This window comes from Lathyrus oleraceus, chromosome 2, assembly GCF_024323335.1.
Source record: "Lathyrus oleraceus cultivar Zhongwan6 chromosome 2, CAAS_Psat_ZW6_1.0, whole genome shotgun sequence".
NCBI classification, from domain to species: Eukaryota; Viridiplantae; Streptophyta; class Magnoliopsida; order Fabales; family Fabaceae; genus Lathyrus; species Lathyrus oleraceus.
In genome coordinates this window covers 1,905,225-1,914,664 of record NC_066580.1, presented here as the reverse complement: position 1 = coordinate 1,914,664, position 9,440 = coordinate 1,905,225, and positions in this window count along the sequence as shown.

The following is a 9,440-nucleotide window of genomic DNA, read 5'->3' as shown; positions in this document are numbered from 1 at the left end:
CTTGCCGTCAAATATAATAAAGAACCAATCATACCTCAATATTTCGTAATATCAATTGACACACCCGATTCGTCTTGATCAACATAGGTTCCGGAGCCCATTGGTGTTGACATTGCTTTACAACCATCCATTTCAAATCTCTTTAATAACTCTTTGCAATACTTTGATTGGTTGATAAAGATTCCGTCTTTTAGTTGCTTGATTTGCAATCCAAGGAAATAATTCATCCTTCCCATCATGGACATTTCAAATTCACCTTGCATTATCAACGCAAATTCTTCGCATAGTTCTTTGTTGGTTGAACCGAAGATTATGTCGTCTACGTAGACTTGAACAAGTAAGGTGTTCCCTTTTATCTTCTTGATAAATAAAGTCTTGTCTACTTTGCCTTTTTCAAAACCTTTTTCACATAGAAAATTACTTAGACGATCATACCATGCCCTTGGTGCTTGTTTTAATCCATAGAGCGCTTTCTTCAATTTGTATACATGTGAAGGATGCTTGAAGTCTTCAAAGCCTGGGGGTTGTTTGACATATACTTCTTCGTTGATGTAGCCTTTCAAGAAGGCGCTTTTGACGTCCATTTGAAATAACTGAAAATTCATTGAACATGTGTAAGCAAGTAATAAACGAATAGCTTCTAACCTTGCAACCGGAGCGAAAGTTTCTTCAAAGTCGATTCCTTCTTCTTGATTATACCCTTGAGCGACTAATCATGCTTTGTTTCGAACAATTATTCCATTCTCATCAAGTTTGTTCTTAAACACTCATCTTGTTCCAATGATGTGCTTACCACTTGGTCTAGAAACAAGTTCCCAAACTTGATTTCTCTTGAATTGGTTTAATTCTTCTTGCATAGAAACAATCCATTGATCATCTCCTAGAGCTTCATCAATTTTAGAGGATTCTATTTGTGAGACGAACGCCATGTTTAAGCATGCATCCTTGAGATTCAATCTTGTAGCAACACCTTGACTAATATCACCAATTACTTTGTCAATAGGATGATCTTTATGAGTCCTTCATTCCTTAGGTAGATCATTTTCATTTGACTCTTGTTGAATTGGTTCTTCTTGATTCTTGTTAGAAGTATCTTCTTTAGGAATTTCTACAAAATCATCATCATCATCACAAACAACAATTTCCTCTTTCGAGGGGTTAGATTCGTCAAACTTAACATGCATGGATTCTTCTATATTTAAAGTTCTTTTATTATAAATTCTATATGCTTTACTTGTAAGAGAATAACCAATAAAAATACCTTCATCCGATTTTTCGTCGAACTTACCAAGGTTGCCTTTGTCATTGTTAAGGACAAAGCACTTGCATCCAAAGATATGAAAGAAAGCAATGTTGGGTTTCCTTCCTTTGAAGAGTTCATATGGAGTCTTCTTTAGGATAGGTCTTATGTTAACTCTATTACTTACAAAACATGTCGTGCTAACCGCATCCTCCCAAAAATACTTAGGAAGATTTGAGTCACTAAGCATTGTTCTTGCAAGTTCCACCAATGACCTATTCTTTCTTCCAACTACTCTATTTTGTTGAGGAGTCCTTGGAGCCAAGAAGTTGTGAAATATTCCTTGATCTTCACAAAAGTCTTCAAAAGAGGTATTCTGGAATTCTCCACCATGATCGCTTCTTATGGAGGCAATTGTTAATGATTTCTCATTTTGAATTTGCTTTGCATACTTCTTGAATGCTTTAAAGGCACCACTTTTCTGCACTAAAAAGAATGTCCAAGTATATCTAGAATAATCATCAACAATAACCAAAGCATATAAGTTACCTCCGAAGCTTCTTGTTCTTGATGGACCAAATAAGTCCATATGTAACAATTGTAGTGGACACCACATTCTTGGATGTGAAAGTTGATTTGGTTTGCTTCCCCTTTTGACAAGCATCGCAAAGTCTATCTTTGATTAATTTTATCTTTGGCAATCCAATGACAATGTCATGTTTTACTAACTTATTCAAGTGCTCCATGTGAATGTGAGCAAATCTCTTATGCCATAACCATGAGTCGTTGTTATTTGCCACAAAACACTTAACCTTCAAAGAAACATCATCAAGGGAAATCATGAAAATATTATTAATTCGCTTACCTATAAGAATTACCTCTTGTGTGACTTTGTCTTCAATTAAACATTCATCTTTTGTGAACCTTATTTTGAATCCTTTGTCACAAAGTTGGCTTATGTTTAAGAGGTTGTGCTTTAGTCCTTCGACATATAGCACATCTTAGATGGATATCAAATTTGGTGCACCTACTTTGCCTATGCCAAGAATTCTTCCTTTGTTGTTATCTCCATAAGTAACATAACCCTTGGCCTTAAGCATTAGATCTGAAAATTTATGCACATCACCGGTCATATGCTTGGAGCACCCACTATCCAAATACCAAAGATTTGATGTGGCCTTCAAGCATACCTACAAAACAAAGTTAAGTTTTGTTAGGTACCCAAATTGCTTTGGGTCCTTTATAATTAGTACCTTTCTCAACCCATACATAATGCCCCTTTGCTACACTAAAGTTTCTAATATAGTAAGCATTAGGTGTATGGCCAATAATACCACAATAAAAACAAGTTGGTTCAAAATTGCTTTTATATCTAGGAACATAGTACTTTTTCTTTGTAAACCTTTTCTTTTTAGAATGTTGATGCATAACTTTTGGTGTGTTGACTCTTTCTTTTGGAGATTGATCCTTAGGCCTAACAAAGATAGTTTTATTTGAACTTGGTTTAGAAAATTTGGAGTAACCAAGTCCACTTTTGTCATTTGAGTACCTTTGTTGGCTAAGAACCCATTCCAAACCAATTTGTCCTTTTTCATACCTTTCAAGGACTCTTTTAAGTTGGACAATTTGGAAAGAGAGAGACTCACACTCTAGACATGCAAAATTCTTCTTTTCACTAATCATCTTTTGTTTTTCATTTTCAAAACCTTTTTCAACAATTTCAATCTTTTCTTTCAAGGAAGAAATTTGTTTCTTTTGAGATGACATAGTTTTATGAAGAATTTTGCATTCATTTAACAATTCATTAATTGTATCTTGTGCATCATCATCAAAAAGAGAAAAATTATTACTAACCTCTTCTTCATCGTCGGAATGATGAGAAGCCATTAGCACCAAGTTTACGCATTCCTCGCTATCCGATCCGGATGAAGAACTAATTTCATTGTCCTCCCATGCAAGATATGCCTTTCTGTTCTTGAAATCCTTCTTGCTCTTGAATCCGCCTTTCTTTGAAAGTTTAGGACATTCCGGCTTTATGTGGCCTTGCTTCCCACATTCGTAGCATGTTACATCTTGCGTAGATGTGGTGGCCTCCTTTTTCCTGAAATGTCTATTCTTTTTAGCGTTAAAGGATTTATCATTTTTGTTAAAGAACTTACCAAGCCTTTTAACAAGGAGCATGAAATTCTCATCTTCCTCCAATGCGTCATCATCTTTATCTTCTTTTGAGTCTACCTTCAAGGCAATCCCTTTAGATTTCTTTTCTTGACTTTCATGTTTCTCAAGCCTACCAAGTTCTAACTCATGTTCTTGAAGTTTGCCAAAGAGTGATGCGGATGTCATTGTTGAAAGACTTTTCTTTTCGGAGATAGCTGTCACCTTCGGTTGCCATTCACGAGTCAATGATCTTAGTACTTTAAGATTGAGATCGTCATTTGTAAATGTTTTTCCGAGAGCAATCAAGTGGTTAGTCAAGTGAACAAATCTCTTTTGTAGCGCCACGATGGCTCCAGTTCATTTTGTTCTTAAGATTTTCTTATTAGATAATGGCTACCGAACCTAAAGGTGCATAAAATAAAGCACCAATTTTCATCGGCGGAAATTATGGATATTGGAAAGCTTGTATGCGTATTCATATCAACTCGGTTGATAAAGGTGTATGGGACATCATCATCATCAATGATCCTCATGAAATTACTATGACCAATGGTGAAGGCATTGTCATACCAAAACTAGAAAATTAATGGAATGATAATGATAAGAAATTATGGTCTTACTATTGGAAAGCACAAAACATTCTCATATTCGCACTCAGTCTTGATGAATTTTATCATGTTTCCCATTATGAAATTGCCAAGGCTATGCGGGACGCATTACAAGTTACCCATTAGGGAATTAATGAGGTAAAACAAGCTAGGATTAACATATTGAATCAAGAGTTTGAACTCTTTCGTAGGAGCATGGTGAAACCATTGCCGAAATGAAAAAGAGGTTCACACATCTTATTAATCAGTTGAATGCTCTAGGTAAGCCTATTTCCAATGAAATTGCTACTAATAAGGTTTTGAGATGTATTAATAGGGAATGGCAACCCAAGGTCACCGCAATCAAAGAGGCGAATAATCTTAAAGTACTTGATCTCACAACTTTGTTTGGAAAATTGGAAGAACATGAGCAAGAATTCACTTGCTTGGAAAAACACAAAAAAGATCATGAGAAAATGGTAAAGAAGGAGAACAGTAAAGATAAGGTGGAAGAGAAGAAGTCTATTATCCTAAAGGATTCTAGCTCAAAACCCTCGTATATTGAGCAAAGTAATTGTGAAACAAGGGATCAGAAGAACTCCAATGATGAGGACATGGGATTGTTTGTCAAAATGTACCAAAGTTATATAAGGAAGAATGGAGTCAAGCACTCCGAGAAGAACTTAACCAAGTTTAGAAGGGTAGCAAAAGCCTCAAGGGAAGATGAGAACAAGAAAGGTAAACTTAGAAATTCTTGCTATAGTTGTGGAGAGTTTGGTTACTATAGATCATAATGTCCTAAGATTAAGAAAGACAGAGACAAAGGTCATCACAAGAAATCTAGCAAGTCTAGAAGATCTTATGTTGCTTGGTAGAGCGCAAGTGATTCCTCAAGTGATGAAAGTTCTAATTCAAGTGTAGAATCGGCCTGAATTTGCCTCATGGAAAATAGAAATAAGAATAAAAATGTAAGTTTTTGTAAGCTTGAAACTATTAATGACTTATCTTATCTTCAATTATAAAAAGCCTATGAAGATCTTCATAGAGAGACCTTAAATGCCTTTAACAAATTAGATTCACATGAAAAAGTCTTTTTACACTTAGAAGCTAAAGCACTAGAATCTAAAAGGAAATTGGAAGCTATTAAGAGATCTATAATAGATATTGAAAATGGAAAGAATGAGGATGAAAAACCTTCTTTGGTTGTGAATCTTGTCATTATTGGCAAAAAGAGATGCGTACTCTTCAAGCCAAATCGGACAAAGCCTTAGTACTAAAGATTGCATTTGCTATTGATCCATAAAAGTTTAAAAGGTATTTGAACCATTCATACAAAAAGCATAAATGTGTTAAAAAGGATTCAAATAGCAAAAGCACATCTCATCACAACGTATCTTGTCACTATTGTTGCAAGAAAGGTCATACTATTGAAAAATGCAAATTTAGGAAAAAATGTGTTCCTAAATGATCTTTTAAATGGTTTCCCAAATGCAACCTTGTTTTCACTCAACCCCAAGGATCCAATGAAGATTGGGTATCTAGAACTTGTTATTAATTTTATAAGATAAATGTCTTGGGTCTATGAAGAGAGACTGGGATCTTGTTTATGAATACTCAACGTGTTACATCACCCTAGCTCGTTGACTTTATGGCAAGGAAGAAGGGTCGTGTAACCAAAAGGAATCAACATCTAGTGTTCTTTAATTGGTAAAAGTGTGTTTATTACAATTAATGTTTTGTACAAGAAATGTCGGGATAGGTGTTTCTTTTCATGATATAGGTATATCTTCACAAGACATTCTTAATAAAAATGAAAAAGGAATTGATCATCCTAAATCGGTGGAACGTGAGAAAAAAAAAGATAATGATTGTGAAAAGGAGAAGGTTGAAAGTCTAACTGTAATGGACGATTTATCTTTGACTTGGAGAATCTCCAATGATCATCAAATCAATAATATTCTTGGATACATTATTAATCATACTTTGAAGTACTTTGACACAAAGAAAAGTGGTAAGATTGTTGTTGTCTAAAGAGATTGTGGCATGTTTTGAATTTATTCCAACTTTCATTCGAAAGTTCCTTGTGGAATGCATGTGTATTCTCCGTCATTCGTACGGTAAGGTAATATCTTTTCAATTTTCGCTTTGCATGAAGTTCTTTTTTTTACCTGTTTATTTTTCAAAGGTATATGATTTACTTTGTGTATGATATATGTTATGAGTACTCACTTCTGAAAATTTCAAGTGATAACAAATGTGTGTTACATTTTAAATAATTGTAGTGATCTTATCTAAATATATTCACATGTATGCTATATAGTTTCTAGCTTATGCTTGCTCCAAAGATTTTAAGGTATTTCAAATGGACGTGAAAAGTGTGTTCCTTAATGGCTATATTAATGAAAAGGTGTATATAGCTCAACTTCCCGGTTTTGAAAATCATGAGTATCATAATCATATTTACAAACTAAAGTGAGCTTTGTATGGTCTTGTAGCGGGGTATTCGTTACCTTTAGATTTATTGACTAAATCAAAAGTAAACCATATAAGTCGAGTCGCCACCGCACTTCTATTTATCCAAAGGAAAGGTTAGAAAGCGAACAAAAATCGAGAAGTTTTATCGAATCAAAAACTAATAAAAATGTCAGAGATCGGGGTAAGGGGGTTGGTTATGCAATGGGAAGGTTTTAAGCACCCAAAACATCCTAGGTACTCCTAGGGAGCCCTTTTCACACTTGTTGTAAGGTTGGTATTTTTGTGAAAATTTGTTTGTGCAAACATGACTGGGGGGATGAGAAGAGAATATATAAGTTATTTACAATTTTGTATTTGAATGGATAAACCCATTGCCTACATACCATCTTAAAAAATATTAGGATCAAAACCTCGTAGTTCGGGGTAAAAATCTCAAAATAAGTTGGTGAATTGATTGGTCCAAAAGCCTTAAGGTCTTTTGTTATCCAAGGGAGAAAACTTAACCTAAAATCACAAATCCACCATGTGAGGATAGCTTCAACATGCTAGTGAGGGGTTAACCCTATAATAAGCATGGAAGACTCATTGTCAATCACTAAGGATATAGGTGAGTATTATATCTACCTCAAGGATAACTCAAACCTAATAGCTAAAGGTTATGAAAAGTTTTGATAAGAAAGTGGCCATTGAAACCACAAAAAGCATTTGAATGAGTTATATTTACCAATGAAAAGTATTTACAAAATATGGTCAAGGTTGACTTAAAGATTCAATTCAAAATAAGTTTTATGAAAAGAAAGTTTGAAAATCAAAAACATAATGCTTAGGTTTCTAATGTTTGAAAAGAAGTGTTAATGTTTGCACAAAAGTTTTGGCTTGGGTTAGAGGGGAGGGAAGAAGAAGAATGGCTAAGTCCTAATCATACAAGAGATGAAGGGAAAGAAATAAGACCACAAATGGAGTCCCCTTCTTGAGATCATATTGATGATCCAAGTAGCTCCCATCCTTTGGAATAAGCAAGCAAATAAGTGTAAACTCAAGCAATCAATCAATCAAGCAAGCTCTTATAAGATCCCCAATGGCTCTTAGATCTCTCTCTTTAGAAGCTTATAACAATGGTTCTTCACTTAGGCTCAATGTTGGAATCCCTAGCACAAGAACACACACATCAAAAAGTTTTATCAAGCAAACAAGGAATAGACAAGAAGGAGATTAGAAATAGGTCCTTTCAAATTTTTCTTCAACATTTATAGCACTCTAAAGGCCCAATGCCTAGTTGCTCTTTGACTCCAATTTTGCATAGGGAATGTCCTAAAGTCTAAGTCCTTTTTGTCCATTTTGGCATTTGGTTCACAATAATCAAACAAAACACAAGCATAAAAGTATATACACAACTATGTGCTCAAGTGAGCAAAATGCAAATTGCATTAAAATAAACATGTGCTCAAATGAGCAAAGGGAAAAAGCAAATGAATGATATGTACAAGAATAGTAAATTGCATAAATGTAAAGTGCAAGAATTAAATGTTAATGGTTAATTGTTAGTATTAGTGTTCCATAAGGCAATTTAGCGCTATGTTAAGCAATCGTAATTGGACTTATGTAGAAGTCACAACTATCTGAGACCAGTCAATAATAATGTAGGCAACAACACAAGTTAGAGATTTTGATTAGTGAATCAAACTCCTACAACTTGCCATGCCAAAAGAAGAAGAGAAATGATCTTGTATTGATTTAGGTTCTTTGCTTGATTAGGAAGCAACATATCCTTAATGCAAAGTCATTCACTTGATCCATGATCAAGTTGAATTAGATTTGAATCAAGGAAGGTTAAACCTCCCATGTATCAAGGCTAACCACCAATCTTTAACTCATTGATCAAAAAGGAAAAGAAGAAGAAGAAGAAGAAGAAGAAGAAGAAGAAGATGAATAATAAAGTGCATTAATGGAAATGGAATGAGGTAATCAACAAGCATTGACCAAAGATAGAGGAGATCAAGGTCAAACAATAGTAAATAGAAGCAAAATGAAGATTAGAAGTCAAGAAACAAATAAAATATTTTTGGTATTTTTCAAAAGTAAAATAATACTTGAATTAAAATATTAAAGAAAGGTCAAACTTCAAACTCACTTCAAATCAACTTTGAAAAGTTCAAGTGAATTATCCTAAGTTCAACAAGGTCAAACAAAGTTTAACAAAAAAATTCAGCATTTTTAGAAGTCAGAAACTATTTTTTTATCAATTAAAAATGCATAAAAATAACCTAATTGAATTAAAATCTCAAATAAATCTCAAATCAATTAATAAATTGATGATAATATTTTTCATAGATCTATCATCATTCAAAGAGGTTGGAAAAATATTTTTGTATTTTTTGAATATCAAAAACTATTTAAAATGAATTAAAAATAAGCAGAAAAGAGAAAATTCATAGAAAATATCAAATGATAAAATAAAAAATATTAAAAATCATTTTTAGAAACTAGAAATTAAATGAAGAAAAATGCAATTGGTCTCACATTTTTTGGACCAATAATGAAGGAGATATGAATTTTTGAAATGAAATGGAATTAATGAAATAAAAAGAAAATTAAAATCAGAATTTAAAAATAGCAAAAAGCATGGAGCGTCAGATGGAGAGCTCATTAATTGAGCTGGCAAATCGTGTGGCTCCTGAGCGTGCGCCTACCATGTTCTTTAGTCAATGCATCACACATGGCCATTAAATAAGTCATAACATGGGACAGATCGGATTGAATCTGGAAAACAAAACGCACGGTCATGATTGAATCTGGAGACTAGACGGTGGTGTACACCACCATCTTCTCCGGCCAGCTTCCGGCGAAGGCAAAAATTGCAGAGAAATAAAAGTTCATGAAAAGCCACGATCCAGGTACCAAATGAAAGCTGGGGTGATGTACATCACCCCTGTGCCAACCAAATCCACTCTAGATTTCTATTGAGAGAGAAATCAGAGGTT